Genomic DNA, 19,332 nt, shown 5'->3' with positions numbered 1-19,332 from the left:
ACAGGAAATTGCAGAGAATTGAGGAGGCAGCTGAGGCCATCACACAAACCAAGTCTCACTTCCATTGATTATAAGGCCGCCAGCATAATCGAGGACCAGTCTCACCCTGGACTCCCTCTTCTCCCCTCTCCCATCAGGCAACAGGCATTCAGAAGTGTGAAAATGCACACCTCCAGATTCAGGGACAGTTTCTTCCCGGCTGTTATTAGACAACCGAACTAGAGAGCGGCTATCTACCTCATTGGAGAGCATCGGACTATCTTTCATCCAACTTTACTGGACGTTATCTTGCCCTAAACGTTATTCCCTTTATCCTGTATCTGCACACTGCGGACGGCTTGGTTGTAATCATGTACAGTCTTTCCACAGGCTGATTAGCATGCAACTAAAGTTTTTCACTGTACCTCGTTACATATGACAATAAACTAAACCAAACTAAACTAAACTCATTCCTTTTCTTTTCGGTTCTACCTCAAGCTGTTTCCCGGGAGGTCACATGGAATGCCTTGTGAAACTCGGTGTCACGGCCGTTCTTCCATGAATGGTATCGAATGCGGTCGGTCTAAAGATAGCACCTGATCTTCTCGTTCATGCCAAGGGTCTGGACCATGTGACAGAATTAGCAAGAAATCTCCTTGCAGACTCGCATCTGAACTCCTCGGTGAAACCCTATAGCGACTGATCTCAGGCTGGAATGTCCAGGAGCTACCCCCCGTACATGTCAAGATGACTTGCCCATAGATGGAAAGATTAATATTCCCAGAGCAGCTTAATGCGTGGGCATCATCTGTAAGACTGACCCACCCTCTTTAAGCAGAAGAATCTCACAACGCATGTTCATAAACAAGGGACATGTGGTTTTATGACGGCATCATTAAATCATTTATACTTTCTTCCTCCAATCATTTATCGTTCAATCATTTATACTGTCTTCCTCCATTAATGTCTTATCATTTTCATACTCAGGCTATTTTAAAACATGGACTAATTTGACAGGAGTATGTATAATGATGAGAGGCGCAGATAGCGTGGACAGTCAGAGCCTGTTTTCCAAGGGGGGATATTGTCAAAGACTAGAGGGCATAGCTTGAAGTTGAGAGCAGCAAAGAGAAGGGGGATGTGTGGGGCGGGCGTCTTTTTACACAGAGGGTGGTGGGGGCCTGGAACGCGCTGCCAGGGGTGGTGTGGAGGCAGATACGATAGTGGCGTTTAAGAGGCTTTTGGAAGGGCACATAAGATCATAAGATCATACGATCATACGATCATAAGATCTTAAGATTTTAAGACCATAAGATCATAAGATAGGAGCAGAATGAGGCCATTCAGGCCATCAAGTCTACTCCACCATCCAATCCTGGCTGATCTATCTCTCCCTCCTAACCCCATTCTCCTGCCTGCTCCCCATAACCTCTGACACCTATATTAATCAAGAATCCATCTATCTCTGCTTTAAATATATCCACTGACTTGGCCTCCACAACCTTCTGTGGCAAAGAATTCCACATGGATATGCAGGAAATGGAAGGATATGGATCGTGCGAAGGCCCAGGATGTTAGAGTTTAGACATACTGCGTCCTTCTTCCCACCGAGTCCAAGACAACCATCGGTCACCCAAACACCAGTTCCATGTTATCCCACATTTTCTTCCACTCCCTACACCATTAGGGGTATTTTACAGAAGTTAATTAACCTACAAACCCGCACGTCTTTGATATGGTCAGTTTATACTGGCATTATGTTTGGCACTGACATTGTGAGCCAAAGAGCCTGCTCCTGTGCTGCACTGTTCTATGTTCTACATTCTATGAAAAAGCTGTACAAAAACATTCAACTGATTATGTAAAAACTTTAATTATTACTATCTGGTATAGAATTCACTTTATACTGATCATCTTAACCTTCATCATGGTTTGATTCCTGATTAAATCACAGTAAAGCTAGTTGTAAAAATAGATTGCACCAGATAAATATAATTCAAAACTCGTCCATCAAAGGCTTCAGACTGTTTCCCAGAATGTTTACCAAGAATTTAAGTCATCGGACCTGAAATTATGCTGAAATTTAGTGTTTTTTAATGGACCAGTAATGCTGATCGATTTGGTTTATTAAATTATATTTCTATCTTAAATTGGTGTTCTGTGCAAGCTCGTTCCAGCACTTGTGCATAGAGAAAGATTCTACATTTGAGACCAAGGGGGATAAATAAAAAGTCTCAGTTTAAGGCAAACTGTTAACACACCAATTATTATCAGTCAACTGAACCATCCTATCACCACCGACCTCATCTCCCATCTACTCATTGGAGACCTTTGAGCTATCTTTAATTTGACTTTATCGGACTTCAATGTCATATCTTGCATTAAATGTTGTACTCTTTATCCTTTATCTGTGGACTGTGGACGGCTTGATGTATAGTCTTTGCTTTGACTGGATGACATGCAAACAAAAGACGTTTCATGGTACCTCGGTACATGTGATAATAATAAACAAAACGAAATCCTTGCGCCTCCATTAGTTCACAGTAGTTTATCCATTCCATAAGTTAATTTCGTGAAAATTACTTGCCAACATGTTATGTTTAGGGGGAGCAATCATGGGCAGCACAGTGGCACAGCGGTAGAGTTGCTGCCTTACAGCGCCAGAGACATGGGTTTGATCCTAACCATGGGTGCTGTCTGTATGGAGTTTGTATGTACTCTCTGTGATCTGCATGGGTTTTCTCCAGGTGCTCCGGTTTCCTCCCACACTCCAAAGACGTACAGGTTTGTAGGTTAATTGGCTTCGGTAAAATTGGAAATTGTCCCTGGGGTGTGTAAACTGGTGCTGGTGTATGGGGTGATTGCTGGCTGGCATTGACTCGGTGGGCCGAAGGGCCTGTTTCCACATTGTTTCTCTGGACTAAAATAAGCAATTACATGTGCAAGGAAGCAAAGCGGGAGGCCAGAGTGTTGCCTATGGTGCAAGAAAAAGAGGTGAAAAAATTAAATCTCAAATACAAATCTGAAATGCAATTTAATGCAGCTACCAGTATTAATTCCCATTAAGTAAAATGAACTCTAATGCAGAACAAAAAAACAACCCCTGCTGTTCCCCCAAAAGTTTCTTTGGCTCTCTCAGTCTGAAGTTCAAGAAGTAAAAGGCATGTTTCCAGGAGATGGGGCAGATAAAACACAGAGGAAACGACTGAACGCCACAAGTTGGCCAGAGAGCTGAACATGACCCGTAGTGCTGAAGTAGATGAATATTTCAGCAATGATTCCCTTGGCCTCTTTCAGACCACTGTAACTTCACACTACACTTGGCAGTCTCCTCCCCCCCCCCCCCCCTCCTCTAAATACCAGCGGCAGTCTCTGAGTTAGTAGGGTCAGGCAAAAAAATGATTACCTTGGCGGGAAGCCATCAGACACAGCAGTGATACTACTCGTCCTGAAACAGAGCAGGAGCAAAAACGATGGAGAGGCGACAACAAAGAAACGGAATCTATGGGACTACAAGAATAATGATGTTGCTACACAGACCACTGTGCGAAGCTTTTTTGTCTGGGCGCGGGTTTCTGTTTATTTGAGTTTGTTAATTGCTATGGAAGTGGAGTGCATATAGAGCAGCTTGCACTTTGATGTGTATGGGGCAGTTGCACTTCTGTGGAGTGAAGCATAGCTATTTTCAGTCGATGCCTTTATAACATTAGTGTCACAGTTGGGAAGAAAATATTAGCTCACAGTGTAAAGATACTTCGCAGGACAGCCAGCCACGTGGGAAAATTAAATGCTAAAGATGCCCAAAGGAAAGTTAAACATGAACGACTGGACATAGATCAACAGAAGGGGTTAGAAATTCTCTTGTGAGCAGGCGCAAATGGATAGAACAGATTGGTTGACTATAATGCACTGCATCTGAAAAACATCTCATGCAGTCATTAACCTGGAGCTGGGTTAATACCCCTCTCGGGTTTTTGTAGATCTAACCCCACCATCAAAAGGTTCTACAGAAGGCCCTGCCTCACAAACGCAACTAATATCGTCAAAGACCCACACCACTCTGGCCACGCTCCCATCTCACTGCCCCAACCAAGAATACGGAACAGGAGCCTGAGAACAATGACCTCCAAGTTCAAGAGCAGCTTCTTCCCAGTAAAGATTTCCACCCCAAGACCTCCTGCCCCTGTGCTTCATAGCCTCTGTCAAGTTAAGGTTAACTGGTTAAGCTAAAGGACACTTGGACAGGTACAAGGTTAGGAAAGGTTCAGAGGGATTTGGGCCAAATTCCAACAAATGGGACTTGCTTTAGATGGGGCATCTCAGTCGGCAAGGACGAGTTGGGTCGAAGGGCTTGCTTCTGTGCTGTATGACTCTAGGACTCTAAGGCTGAATATCATCACATAGATATGTAACAAATCTTCCAATCCCTGTGCCCATTTTATCTACATTACTATTGCACTAATCTTCCACTGTGTCTGGATGAAGTGAATGTTGGCGTCAAGATCCTTAAAATGGTTTTAAAAAAACAATGCAAGTGGATAGAAACACATGAAACCAATTGCTTTTCATGAAGTAAAGTAGGAACTAATTTTCAGAACAAGATCACCGCCATTTAGATAGGGGGATCAGGAAGTGCATTTTCGTACATACTGTAGCCTGAGGGGGACCTGCAAGACTGTACTGCAAAGGATGGAGATATTGGCACCATTGAACTTCTTAAGGATCGATGGTTCAATGGTTGAAATGAGTTGTTTGAGTTTAGTTTTTTGTCATGTGCACCGAGGTACAGTGAAAAGCTTTTGTTGCGTGCTAACCAGTCAGCGGAAAGACAATACGTGATTACAATCGAGCCATTCACAGTGTACAAATACGTGATAAAGGGAATAACGTAAATAATGTTAAAAGTGCAGGATAAAGTCCAGTAATGTCCGATCAAAGATAGTCTGAAGGTCTCCACTGAGGTATGTAGTAGTTCAGCACTGCGCTCTGGTTGTTGGTGGGGTGGCTCAGTTGCCTGATCCATTCTGAATGATTGCATGTACCAAGGTAGAGTGAAATTCCCTTTTTTTGCATACAGTTCGGTAAAATTATTGTCGTGCATAAACACAATCCCACATTAAGTATAGAATGTACAGAAACAGCCGACTGAGTCCATGTGCAAGAGTCGCCAGGGTTTGGTGCCATTTACAAAGTCCCAAACTGCGGCTGGCCACCAAGACCTATAGCAGCCGTCGCCTCCGTTCGGGTCATCCACGACGTGAGCTCAATGGATTTTTGTTAGGAAACGGTATCAAGGGACGTGAAGCCAAATGGGAGGAAAATGGAGCCGAGATGTCACTTAAATCAGGTCGAATTTAATGGCATGGTGGATCTGGGAGATTAGATGACCTACTCATGTTTCCGATGGCATTCATTAATCAAGGTTTACTGCCTCTTTTGGCCTCTGAATAATTTGGTAGCTTCAGATTGATATACTTTACTTGTATGATCGAACATATCGTTACCGCCTTCATTGGTACAGCCCAGCCAAATACAATCTGATCCATGATCCTAGTCAGTAGCAGCAACGTGGATTTTTCCACGCTTCAGGAACATTGACTCACTCTTGGCACCATTTACAATTTGAATGCTAAATGGCAGCTATTAATCAGCGGGTCAGAAAGAGTCACATTTCAACCAAGCTGCTGAATATTTGGTAATCGATAGTCTTAACAGGTGTCCGTGTCATGTTAAGGCAGATTAGCATTGGAGGGGAGTTAATGGAATAGGAGAGACGGTGCCTGCAAATTGCAAATCTTTGCGTCTCAAGGTTTTATTTAAGATTTAAAAACGACACAAAGTGCTGGTGGGTCAGGCAGCAACTGTGGAGAACAGGGATAGATGGTATTTTGGGTCGGGACCCTTCGTTAGATTCCTTTTAGCTCAGGACCCTTCAGAATCTCCCGACCCGAAATATCACATGTCCATGTTCTTCAGAGATCAGAGGCACTTTGGCGCAGCAGTAGAGTTGCTGTCTTGCAGCGCCAGAGAACCGGATTCGATCCTGACTACAGTGCCGTCTGTATGGAGTTTGTACGTTCTCCCCGTGACCTGCGTGGGTTTTATCCGGGAGCTCCGGTTTCCTCCCACACTCCAAAAATGTACTGGTGTGTAGACTAATTGACTCGGTAAAATTGTAAATTGTCTCTCGTGTGTGTAGGATGGTGTCAGTGTGCGGGGATTGCTGGTCGGTGTGGACTCAGTGGGCCGAAGGGCACGGTTTCTGCACTGTATATCTAAACTAAACTAAACTAAACTAAGAATGCACTTAGACAACAGACAGAGTACCACCACAGACAGGCCAAGTACAAGCTGAGAAGAGGAATCAGAGCCGCCAAGGAAAGGTACTCTGAGAAGTTGAGGAGCAAGTTCTCAGCTAATGACTCTTCTTCAGTGTGGAAGGGTTTGCAAGAAATCACCAACTACAAGAGGAAATCGTTGGACAATCCTTGGACAATCGTCAGCTGACCAACGGCCTGAACGAGTTCTACTGCAGGTTTGAAATGCAGAAACATAACCCAGGTACCCCCTCCCCCCCTCCCCCACCCACTCCACCCCAATCACCACTTAACACCTACTCACAGCCTGACTCCAGACTGGGCCCTCGTCCACTACACACCCCCTCCTTGCTGCCCAACATTAGTCTGGCCACCTCCATCACTAACAATAGAAACTGAGGAGGTGGAGAGGCTATTCAGGAGACAGAAAAGACGGAAATCTCCAGGACCGGACAATGTTTCCCCCTCTACCCTCAAGCTCTGTGCCGAACAAGGGAGGGGGGGACTCTAAAAATTGTCTCTTCCGAACGGAGACGCAACCTTTTTTCTGGTTGGTGTCTCCGTTCCCGCTGCGGCCTACCATCGGCCAAACACCTGGAGCTGGCGGCCTCCAGCTGGGACCACCTGGGCTCTGGTTCGCAGAGCCCGCGGACCGGACTGTACTCACCACCTGCAGAGCTGGCTGCCTTCGGAGGCTGTGGTGGCGCTGCGAGTGCGGCTGCGACTCACCTTCGGAGGTTTCGGCCGAGGGCCGCGGGCCCTGTGGACATCGGAAGCTCACAGGCCCCTGGGTGGGGGCCGACTTCGGGAGCTCCGGCAGTGGAAGCGTCTTCGTCCGCCCCGTATCACGGGGCTTGGGTCGGCCCGCTGCGGACCTTTCACCATTCGGCGTGGCCTGGAATAGGCCGCGGGATCTTCCACCGCCCGGCGGGGGCTTCAATGTCGGGAGCCCCGACTGCCCCGACGTGGCAATTTCCATCGCCTGACCGCGGGAGAAGATGGCAGGGAATAGAAAAGACATTCTGGCCTTCCATCACAGTGAGGAGGTGACTGCAGGAGACTCACTGTGATGGATGTTTTTTGTTTTATGTTGGTTTTTGTGATTGTGTGTTTTATTGCTTTCTCTTTTATTACCTCTCATTGTTGACTGTGGGTCATGTAATTTCGTCCAAAAACATGTTTTGGATGACAATAAAGGTACTTTGTACTTTATAGTTATACTGTACTTCCTGCGGCAGCTAAGGAAACACAATCTGCCACAGGCAATGATGGTCCAGTTTAACACTACCATCATATAGTCTGTCCTCACCTTTCCATCATGGTCTGGTTTGACTCAGCCACCAAGCTTGACATCGGAGACTGCAGCGCATCGTTCGATCAGCCGAGAAGGTTGTTGGCTGCAACCTTCCCCCCCATTGACAAACTGTTCACTGCAAGGGCCAGGAAGCGAGCGGGCAAGATCATCTCTGACCCCTCTCACCCTGGCCACAAACTCTTCCCTCTGGAAGGCGACTCCGGACTGTCAAAGCAACCACAGCCAGACATAAAAACAGCTTTTTTTCCACAAGCAGTGGCTCTACTCAACAGCTAAAAGTCTGCAGCCTCCTTTTGCTCTGGTATTTTATTTCATATGTTTAAATTATAATGTTTTCTTTTTAATTGTCTACTATATATTGTGTTTTTATCCTTGCAATAAAGCAACAATGCAAATTCCTTGTATGTATACATACTTGGCTAATAAAATGTATTTAATTAAATTCAATGTGAGTAAAGCTAGTTCAAAGAAGTTGTTCTTAAGGGAGGAGTAGACAATAGACAATAGGCAATAGACAATAGGTGCAGGACTAGGCCATTCGGCCCTTCGAGCCAGCACAGCCATTCACTGTGATCATGGCTGATAATCCACAATCAGAACTCCGTTCCTGCCCTCTCCCCATATCCCTTGACTCCACGATCATTAAGAGCTCTATCTACCTCTCTTGAAAGCATCCAGAGAATCGGCCTCCACTGCCTTCTGAGTCAGAGAATTCCACCTAAGAGGTGGATAGCTCAAGAGGTTTACAGAGGGAATACCCAAGGTTGGAGGCTGAACAATAAAAGGCAGAGTTGTGCATGATGGTATGAAAGATGGCGTGAACATCTTTGGGAATGCGGGAGGAAACCGCCAGCACCCGGAGGAAACCCACATGGTCACGGGGTGAACATGCAAACCGCGTACAGGCAGCACCCGTGGTCAGGATCGAACCCAGGTCTCTGGCGCTGTGCGGCAGCGGCTCTACCGGTAGCGCCATTGTCCACCACTGACTCATTATCATGCTCCTGGGCATTGAGTCTGAACATTCACGGGGGCATTCCTGCTGTAAATTACAATGGAGGACCCGGCGAGAGGGGGGGGGGGGGGGGCCTTGAGGGAGGTGGGGGGAGAACAATGGCCAATGGGGGGGGGGAGGGGAAGAACACAGGACAATGGGGACCCAGCAAGGGGGGGGGGGCACCTTGAGGGAGGTAGGGGGAGAACAATGGGCAATTGGGGGGGGGGGAGGGGAAGAACACAGGACAATGGGGACCCAGCGAGAGGGGGCCCCCCTTGAGGGAGGTGGGGGGAGAACAATGGGTAATGGGGGGGAGGGGAAGAACAAAGGACAATGGGGACCCGGCGAGGGGGGGGGCACCTTGAGGGAGGTGGGGGGAGAACAATGGGCAATTGGGGGGGGGGAGGGGAAGAACACAGGACAATGGGGAACCAGCGAGAAGGGGCCCCCCTTGAGGGAGGTGGGGGGAGAACAATGGGCAATGGGGGGGGGGGAAGAACAAAGGACAATGGGGACCCAGCGAGGGGGGGGGCGGCACCTTGAGGGAGGTGGGGGGAGAACAATGGGTAATGGGGGGGGGGAAAGAACAAAGGACACTGAGGACCCAGCGAGGGGGGGGGGGCACCTTGAGGGAGGTGGGGGGAAACAAAAGGATGAGCCGGCGCACTTTGTAACTTTGCCAGCTCCATAGGCAGCCGCTATTTGGGTTGGCAAGCAAAGGATTTCACCGTGCCTAGTCACACGTGACAATAAAGTGTTCTTCTATTCTATTCTAAATTAGTGAAGAAGTCCATTCAGGCGCTGGGAGGTTGTGCCCAGCACTTTGCTCTCCCACGCCCAGGAAACATTGACTTCATCACAGCAAGGCTGGGTGGTCACTGGGCACTAAGACCATGCAGAGAGACGGCTGGTCAGGGATAGCGCTGGAAGGGAGCTAGCGAGGCAGCGGCTCAGCACTGGCAAGCTGGCAGCTCATCCAGCTGCACCACCTTGACGCTGGCCGATCCAACAGGTCTGCCCTCTGTGAGCTGAGGCTGCCTGCAGACCTCTCTACGTGTGATGGAAGGAACTGCAGACGCTGGTTTACACCGAAGGTAGACACAAAACGCTGGAGTAACTCAGCGGGCCAGGCGGCATCTCTGGATAGAAGGAATGGGTGTCGTTTTCGGGTTGAGACCCTTCTTCAGGCTGAGAGGGAGACAAAGAGATAAGGAAGGGTAAGGTGTGAAAACGAGACATCAAAAGAATTGAAGTTCAAGGAAAATGTAAATGTTCAATCTATTCGGGTTGAGACCCTTCTTCAGACGTTCCCTTCTCTCCAGAGATGCTGTCTGTCCCGCTGAGTTACTTCAGCATTATGTGTCTATCTTCAGCCAAGGTGAAATTGGCAGATGGTGCAGGCTTGAGGTGCCGTGGGTCTACTTCTGTGTTGACAGGGATCGCACAGTGGCACAGCTATTTTACATCTTTGAATAGATGTGAAACATATAGAATGATCTATTCTACATTTGCCATCTTCATCTTCCATTTTCCATCTCCATCTCCTTTGATGTCTTGTTTTCACACCTTACCCTTCCTTATCTCTGTGTCTCCCTCTCCCCCGACCTCTCTGCATCTTGATTTGCATTATTGGGTTTGTGAGAAACCACAGGCTGACTACATTGCTCATATCCTGTGGAGGATGGGGTGGAGTTGGGGTTGTGTGGGGTGTTGGTGAGGGCAGAGGTTGCATCATCTTAGAATGTTTCCCTAGCAGGCCAGTAGAGGTCCGGCCTTACCGAGTGGAAGCCCACACCACTGTTGCATGGCGCATTACTCGAGCAAATCTACATCTGCTGCCCTCGCTGTCTAAGTTTAGTTTTGTTTAGTTTAGAGGTACAGTGTGGAAATAAGCCCTTCATCCCACCGAGTTCTTCCCGATCAGCAATCACTCATGCACTAGTTTTATCCTACACACTAAGGACGATTTTACAGAAGCCAATTAACCTCCAAACCTGCACGTTTTTGGAATGTGGGAGGAAACCAGAGCACTCGGAGAAAACCCACACAGTCACAGGGTGAACATGCAAACTCCGTATAGACAGCACCCGTGGTCAGGATTGAACCCGGGTCTCTGGGGCTGTAAGGCAGCAACTCTACCACTGTGCCACTGTGCCATCCCTGTGAACACAGGAGTAGACCCATGGCACCTCAAGCCTGCACCATCTGCCAATTTCATCTTGGCTGAAGATAGACACAAAATGCTGAAGTAACTCAGCGGGACAGACAGCATCTCTGGAGAGAAAGGAAGGTCTGAAGAAGAGTCTCAACCCGAAATGTCACCCATTCCTTCTATCCAGAGATGCTGCCTGCCCGCTGAGTTACTCCATCATTTTACGTCTATCTTCGTTGTAAACCAGCATTTGCAGTTCCTTCCTACAAATCTCATCTTAGCATCTTGTTCAACACAGACACTGAGGGCTGAAGGGCCTGTTGTTGTGCTGTACTGTTCTACGTTCCATGTTTGTTGTTCTATGTTTGCTGTCCTGCGTTCTATGGCTGACTACTCCAGGCTTCCATACCTCCTGCAGCAATGAATTCCACAGATTCACCACCCTCTGGCTAAAGAAATTCCTCCTCATCTCCAATCTAAAGGTGCGTCCTTTTACTCTGAGGCTGTGCCCTCTGGTCCTAGACTCTCCCATTAGCGGAAACAGCCTCTGCACATCCATTATTCCATTATTCGGTACATTTCAATGGGATCCTCCCCGTCCTTCTAAACTCCAGTGAGTACAGACCCAAAACATTCCTCATACCTTAACCCAGTACTATCTGTTATCTCAAAGCCTTTCACCAGAGTCACACACAGTTTTTAACTTGTGGTTAAACTAAATAAAGGCCCAGTATCTATGGCAACTGCACAGAATGTACAATCTGGAAGTTATATTAGATTATGTCCTTTATTGAATTTGGCCACCAGATCAAAGTAGGAGTGACTGTCTGCTGTCTGCTGCACCATTTATCAGAGACTGATGACAGACAGAATTCACAGCCAGCTCCGCAGTGCATTCAGCGCACACATGACAAGTGAAACAACGCTGTCAGAGCACAGACTGCTGCAGTAACTATTGATGCTCAGTTTTAGTTTTAGCCTTAGTTTTAGAGACACAGCGTGGAAACAAGCCCTTCGGCCCACCGAGTCCGCGACGACCATCGATCGCCCGTACACACTGCATCTATCCTCCACACTAGAGACAATTTACAAAGGCCGATTAACCTACAAACCCGCATGTCTTCGGGATGTGGGAGGTAACACACGTGGTCACAGGGAGAGTGAACAAACTCAGTACAGACAGCGCTCGTAGTCACGACCAAACCGGGTTCCCTTGCTCTATAAGGCAGCAACTCTACCGCTACGCCACCGTGCCGTGAAGTAATAAAGATAGTAGAGATCCAGAATAAAACTGAGGACGCTGAAATCTTGAGCAAAGCACAAAGTGCTGGAGGAATATGGGTCCGATATGGGCAGAAGGTACTGGCGTAGATGGGGCATCTTGGTCAGCATGGCAAAGTGGGCCAAAGGGCCTGTTTCCATGCGCTTTGATTGTATGAGTCTACAATTCTAAGTACAACTGAATTAGGAAGAGATCAGCAATATTGGAATCAGTTTTCGTTTAGATTCCTGTAGCATCCAATATATTTTGATTCAAAGTCCAATGGACCCAAATCTCATGTGTAACAATACAAAATCCCATTCAAGTGCTAGAGTAGCTCAACGGTTCAGACAGCATCTGTGGAAGGGAATGGGCAGACAGGGTCGGGTCGGGTCGGGTCGGGACCATTCCTCAGAGTGATTGTAGAAGCTGGAAAAGGGAGGCGGGGGTGGCAAGTGATAGGTGGATACAGGTGAGGATGGGGTTTGATGGGTGAAGTAAATGGCAAAGGCTGGTGGTGAAAAAAGGAGAAAAAAGGTTGTCAGATAAGGAGAGAAGAGGTGTGAAATGTAAAGCCAGAGGGAGGGATATAAGTAGTGTAAGGGGCAGGAGGTGAGAGACAGGATGAAAGGAAACTGGGGGATGGGAGATGAGTGTGTGAAGAAGGGGAAGGAGGCAGGGTGACTTTAAGGGTGGGAGAATCTACTAACGGGGCAGTCTCACCCATTCCTTCATCCTATTCCTCATCACAAACCCAAGCACCTAAACTATTCACAGCTTTCTTAACAAAAAAGAGCAACACTTGACATCAGAACCGGTGAGTTCTGATGGTAGGTGCAAACATGGGGATATTTTTTCACAAACTTTTGCCAAGTTTCTGCAAATTCTCACGCTCTGCCTGCTAGGATTAGTCTAAATAAACAGCGGTCCACAAGACTCTGTCCTGACAGACTAATCAGTTTCAGCTGCGTCCTGACTGGTGCATTTCCCAGCACGCAGGATTACTCTTTCAAGTTTCAGTGAACCGTCTTTCCGTGGAGCTAACAAATCCAGCAGCTAACAGATCCTGCACAAAGCCATTGACTTTGCAAGCCTTTGGCACGCAGGGCTACCTCTCTGGGTGATTAAACAGTCCATTTAACGTCATGTATTTGAATATGGGCTGGAGATTCTGTCTATTCTGTCGGAAGGAATTAAAAGAGATGGGTAGACACACAAGGCAGCAGCAACTCAGGCAGCATCTCTGGAGAAAAGGAATAGGTGGCGTTTCGGGTCGAAACCCTTCTTCATACCGAGAATCAGGGGAGAGGGAAACGAGAGGTATGGAGGGTGACGGGGAGAAGAAGGAATGACCGGGGTCGGACAAGTCTTTAATTGTGTTGGCTGTTTGCCGAGGCAGTGTGACGTGTAGCTGGTCAATGGTGGCAAGCCTGGTCTGTGCAATGGACTGGACGGCATCTACAACCCTCTGCAATTTGCTCGGGTGGTTAGGAATGAGATTGGGGAGAGGGCGAGAAGTGGAGTTTGTGCTAAAGGGAGGCGATTGGGAATGCAGAGATGCTGGGACAGAAGATCACAGGTATTGGAGGAAGATTGCGGGGGCAGAGAGGGACTCTGATTAAAAAGGTGTCGGCGTATCGAAAATATTTGGGATCGGGGGAAAGACTGAAGGCTCTGGAGTATATTAGAAGGCAGCTAACTCTATCTATGGAGGCTTGAGGAACTGCAGATGCTGGAATCTTGAGAAAAACAGAAAGTGCTGGAGGAACTCAGTGGCTCAGGCTATATCTGCAGAGGGAATGGACAAACGGCATTTTGGGTCAGGACCCTCCTTCAGACTAAACTGAATCATGTTGGCAGGGGGTATAGGGGGTGGGGGGAAGTGGGGTGTCCTGTGGTGGCAGTGGTTGAAAGGGGTGGATCTGCCATTTACTGAGGACCTTTACAGAATTCAGCAATGTTATCTCAAGGAAGAACAAATTCCCATTGAAAATTCTTCACGACCAAGAGATTGGCCTTTATAAGTAACGATAAAACCCCACGATATACTGCTTATAAAAGCTGCACTCCACAATAACATTTCTAAGTCTTTTCTCCACATGATAATTGGTCCTCTGACTCCGTGAATCCTGTAAATCCATTTGGGTTTTTAGCTTGGATACGGAAAATTGAGTAATGGATTGATTGAAAGATGCAGCATGGAAACCAACTCTTCGGCCCACTGAGTCCTCGCCGACCATCAGTCACCCGTTCACACTGGATCAATGTTATCCCAACTTTTCACCCGCTCCCTGCACTGTAGAGGCAATTTGCAGAGGACAATTACAAACTGGCACGTCTTTGGGATGTGGGAGGAAGCCGGAGCACCCGGAGGAAATCCATGCAGTCACAGAGAGAGTGTGAAAACTCCACGCAGACAGCACCCAAGATCAGGAGAGAAGCTGGGTCCCCGGCACTGTGAGGCTACAGCCTACTAGTTTTGCCATTGCATCGCCCTTTGATGTAAAGAGAAAATCCACACTCTAAGGTGAGAAGGGGGTTAAGATGTGGATAAAAGCTCTGTAATTAGTTTAGTTTAGTTTAGTTTAGAGATTCAGTGTGGAAACAGGCCCTTCAGCCCACCGAGTCCATGCCGACCAATGATCACTTGTACACTAGATCTATCTTACACGCCAGGGACAATTTACAGAAGCTGATTAACCTCCAAACCTGCACAGTGTGGGGAAAGAAAACGGAAGGCTTGTATACACTGGAATTTAGAAGTAGGCTTGTATACACTGGAATTTAGAAGGATGAGAGGGGATCTTATCGAAACATATAAGATTATTAAGGGTTGGACACGTTAGAGGCAGGAAACATGTTCCCAATGTTGGTGGGAGTCCTGAACCAGGGGCCACAGTTTAAGAATAAGGGGTAGGCCATTTAGAACGGAGATGAGGAAAAACTTTTTCAGTCAGAGAGTTGTAAATCTGTGGAATTCTCTGCCTCAGAAGGCAGTGGAGGCCAATTCTCTGAATGCATTCAAGAGAGAGCTGGATAGAGCTCTTAAGGATAGCGGAGTCAGGGGGTATGGGGAGAAGGCAGGAACGGGGTACTGATTGTGAATGATCAGCCATGATCACATTGAATGGTGGTGGTGGCTCGAAGGGCCGAATGGCCTACTCCTGCACCTATTGTCTATTGAGCACACAGAGAAAACCCATGGGGTCACAGAGAGAACATTCAAGCTCTGTACAGGCAGCACCAGCCGTCAGGATCAAACCCGGGTGTCTGGATTGTAAGGCAGCAACACTACTGTGCCACCCTTAATTGCAAAGAGGAAATCACCACTCTGAGGTGAGAAGGGATTTGAGTGAGATGTTGGTGAAAGCTATGCAGGGGGTCTTCACGAGTCCACGGAAGGATATAAACTTTTCCTCAGTTTCTCCACTTTAACAGAATGTGCCAAAAAGGGTTAAACAGGCAACAAATGTTCTGTTCTCGTTTCCAAAGTAAGAGCTAGGCCCAGCTGATTAAAGCAGCATCCACAACATACCACGCACGGATCATCTTCAGTCGTGAGAGGTATTTACACGTTCAGGAAAATAGCCTCCAACATTGTAAAAGAAAGCAAAAATCCGAACAATTTCTACTAAAGTTACTACAGCGCATAAGAATATTTGGATTTTGTGACCCCCCTTCATTGGGTTGCAACATTCAGCAGTTCAGAGTTGAAGGTACCAGTGGCCAGTTAGTGTTTATGACTCAAATGTTTCAATTCAGTTAAAACAATCAGTTAAATTAACAGGTAACAGTGCACTTGACTGTTTAGCAAACCAAATGGTAACAAAAGTGGGTCTGCAGTTCCTGTGGGTTATTAATGCTTTAACGCCACTGCACTGCGGCTTTCTGCAAAGTGCAGAAGCTGAGAGAGGGCTGCAATCAAAACAAGAACACATCGTACCTCTCCGCTTGACGCCAAAGCTCTTCGCGTTTCTGTCTCCGCATTTCACGCCTGCGTTCCAAGTCATCCATCCTTTGTCTCCCCTTTTCACTCGCAAATCAAAAAGAAAAATTACCCCTAGTTTTCCTCGCCTGCTGTGTGTTCAGCCGAGCCTTAGTTTGTGGCTTTTAAAAAAATTCTTCCTGTAATGTTAGAAAGTAAAACCCCACCAAACAGGAAACCGGTCTCGGGGAAATGGAGCTGAAAATGACGTTCTCTCGATCCAGCTGTGCCAAAGAAGAGGCCCTCAGACAGGGGCATTCAGATCCCCTCACCTCTACTCTCTTGCCCAAAGTGAAACAAATTCTGACGTCTCTGAGATGAGTTCTCTCTCCAAACTTTGAAAGACGAATTGTCAGCAAATCCTTAACTCTTTGAGTGCTCTGGTAGTTTCATATTCCTGGATTAAAAACTTCTGTTGCTATTTCACCCTGGACAAATCAAGAGAGCAAGCTGCTTATTTTAAAGAAAGGTCCTGACCCGAAACGTCACCTATCCATGTTCTTCATTATGCTTCTCAGTTTTAGTTTAGTCATCGAGTGTGCAAACAGGCCCTTTTGGCCCAACTTGCCCATGCCCCAGCTACGCTAGGCCCACCTGCTGCGCTTGGTCCATATCCCTCTAAACCTTTCCTATCCATGTACCTGTCAAAATGTTTCTTAAACGTTATGACAGCACCAAGTTTATTTTATTTTATAGATCGTTTAGTTTATTATTGTTACGTGTACTGATGTACAGTGAATAGATTTTCTTTCCTAACCTGCTAAGTTACTCCAGCACTATGGGTCTTTGCATGGTAAACCAGCATCTGCAGTTCCTTGTTTCTATAATCTGTATTTTTTTAATGTTGTAACCAATTTATTCCAAAGTGATCAATAGATTATTCTGATCAAACTCTGAAGCTGTATTTGAGGAGTTGTTTGTTTGTATGTATGTTTGTTCCCGAAATACAGCCAAAATGGTACACGATAGGGCTGAATGGCCTACTCCTGCACCTATTGTCTATTGTCTATTGTCTATTGTCTATAGCACAATAATTTTAGGCCCACCTTACTCACCATTGTCCTGCGGTGCGCAGTAGCAAGTTTCGTTCACATTGTTGTTATATTTTAAAAGTCATTGATATTTTAAACTTTAATAAATCCCTTTCCCACTTGCCGTGCCCCTCAGCCACAGTAATACCTCCGTGTTGGACATCTCAATGGGAGATTGCCATTTTGAGATTGCCATTTGATTGGCATGTGTGGCAGCCAATGAGGGGGGGTGAGGAGAGCAGAAGAGGCGGGACCAGAAGGATGGGAGGGGATGGGACCCGCACGAGTGACGGGAGCAACGGCCAATGAAGGGGGGATGGAGTGGGTGTGGGTGAGGGGAGGAGGCGGAGATAAGGGGGGTTGAGGGGGGGTGGAGTGGGTGAGTGGGGGGAGGGGAAGGGGGGAGTGGGGAGTGAGGAGTGGGGGAGGGGAGAGTGGGGGAGGGGAGGGGAGGGGCGGGTACTAGACCAATGCAGGACAGGTTTGGACCCAACAGGTCCACAGCAGCTAACGTCCATTGAAGCTCACTGCAATTTATTGCATTGTTGGGCAGACCTGGTCCCAAACCAAACTGTGATGCACTCCGACAGTATGCTTTCTATGGTTCATCTGCAGAAGTTGGTAAGAGTCATTGGAGACATGCCGAATGTCCCCAGTCTAAGGATGTAGAGGGGTTGATGTGCCTTCTTGGCTGGTGCTTCAATGAGGTTGCTCCACAATAGATTGTTGGTAATAGATGTGGGCACCTTTAGTAAGACATTAAGTGCTGGAGTAACTCAGTGGGCCAGGCAGTTTTCGCGAAAGGAATGGACGGATAACTGTTTTGTGTTAAGACTTCACCTGGGCTGAACGAGTACCAGGGAGGTAGCCTGCATTAAGAACTCCTTCCACTGCACCCCTTCTTCCCACCCCCCATTGTTTTATCTGCTCGCCAGCCCCCACCCCCTATTTGAACCCATGGATTGGGTTGATTGGTAGGTGGGAGAAGGAAGAGTGGAGATAGCAACACAGACTGAGGAACTACAATGGGCTGCAGATTATGGAACCTGCTAAGAAAAGGTTTAGTTTAGTCTAGTCTAGTTAAGTTTATTATTACTTGTACTGGTACAGTGAAAAGCTTTTCTTTCATGCTAATCAGTCTGAAGAAAGACTATACATGATTACAATCAAACTGTGCACAGTGTACAGATAAAGGGAATAACATTTAGTGTAAGATAATGTCCAGCAAAGTCAGAATTTCTCGGAGATAGTCCGAGGGTCCCCAATGAGGTAGATAGCAGCTCAGGGCCCCTGATAGGGTGGTTCAGTTGCCTGATAACAGCTGGGAAGAACCTGTCCTGAATCTGGAGGTGTGCATTTACACACTTCTGTACCTCTAGCCTGATGGGAGAGGGGAGAAGAGGGAGTGACCAGGGTGAGACTAGTCCTTGATTATGCTGGTGGCCTTGCCGAGGCAGCGTGAAGTGTAGATAGCGGTCAATGGAAGGGAGGTTGGTTTGTCTGATGGTCTGGGCTGCGTCCACAATTCTCTGCAATTTCTTGTGGTCTTGGGTGGAGCTGTTCCCAAACCAGGCTCTATAGCTATATAAATGCAATTTTCTTTTCTTTCAGAGATAAGGATACAAATGGATCTGTACTTCCTGTGGCCCTTGTGGAAGTGGCGCCATCTGCTGAGGGTCTGTACAGGAAGTAGTGTATCATTCACTGTAAAGCAGCAACTCTACAGCTGCGCCATTGTGCCGCCCCCAAGTCCTTGGTCTTATATTGAAAGGCCTGGAGTTCAAGAAAATAAATAAATGTTGTTCTCCCATTATAGATAGACCATTAGACCACACACAAAGGTACAGTGGGCACCACTCCATTGGAAGAATCAGATGTACTTGTATTGCTCAGATATATTAGATTGAGACCTTGACCCAATGTTGAGTTACGAGCAAAAGTTTCAATCTTAAGCTTGCATCCATTCTATGGTGATTATATGGTAAAGGTTCTTGGTGATTTGACTGAACATTCCAAGGGAAGTTATTAAGGGAAACTGATGTAAGTTAAAATTATTTTCACTGGCCGAGGGTCTTGCTAACCAAGTTGGGGCATTGTAGTTCGGATATACTGCTCCATACTTTAAACTTTAGACTTTAGAGATATGGCACGTAAACAGGCCCATCTGGCCTCCCGAGTCTGCGCCGAACAGCAATCACCCTGTGCACTAACACTATCCTACACACTTGGGACAATTTTACCATGGTAAAATTAACCTACAAACCTGCACGTCTTTAGAATGTGGGAGGGAACTGG

Source organism: Rhinoraja longicauda, chromosome 18 (genome assembly GCF_053455715.1).
Source record: "Rhinoraja longicauda isolate Sanriku21f chromosome 18, sRhiLon1.1, whole genome shotgun sequence".
Lineage (NCBI taxonomy): Eukaryota > Metazoa > Chordata > Chondrichthyes > Rajiformes > Arhynchobatidae > Rhinoraja > Rhinoraja longicauda.
This window is presented reverse-complemented; position numbering follows the sequence as displayed.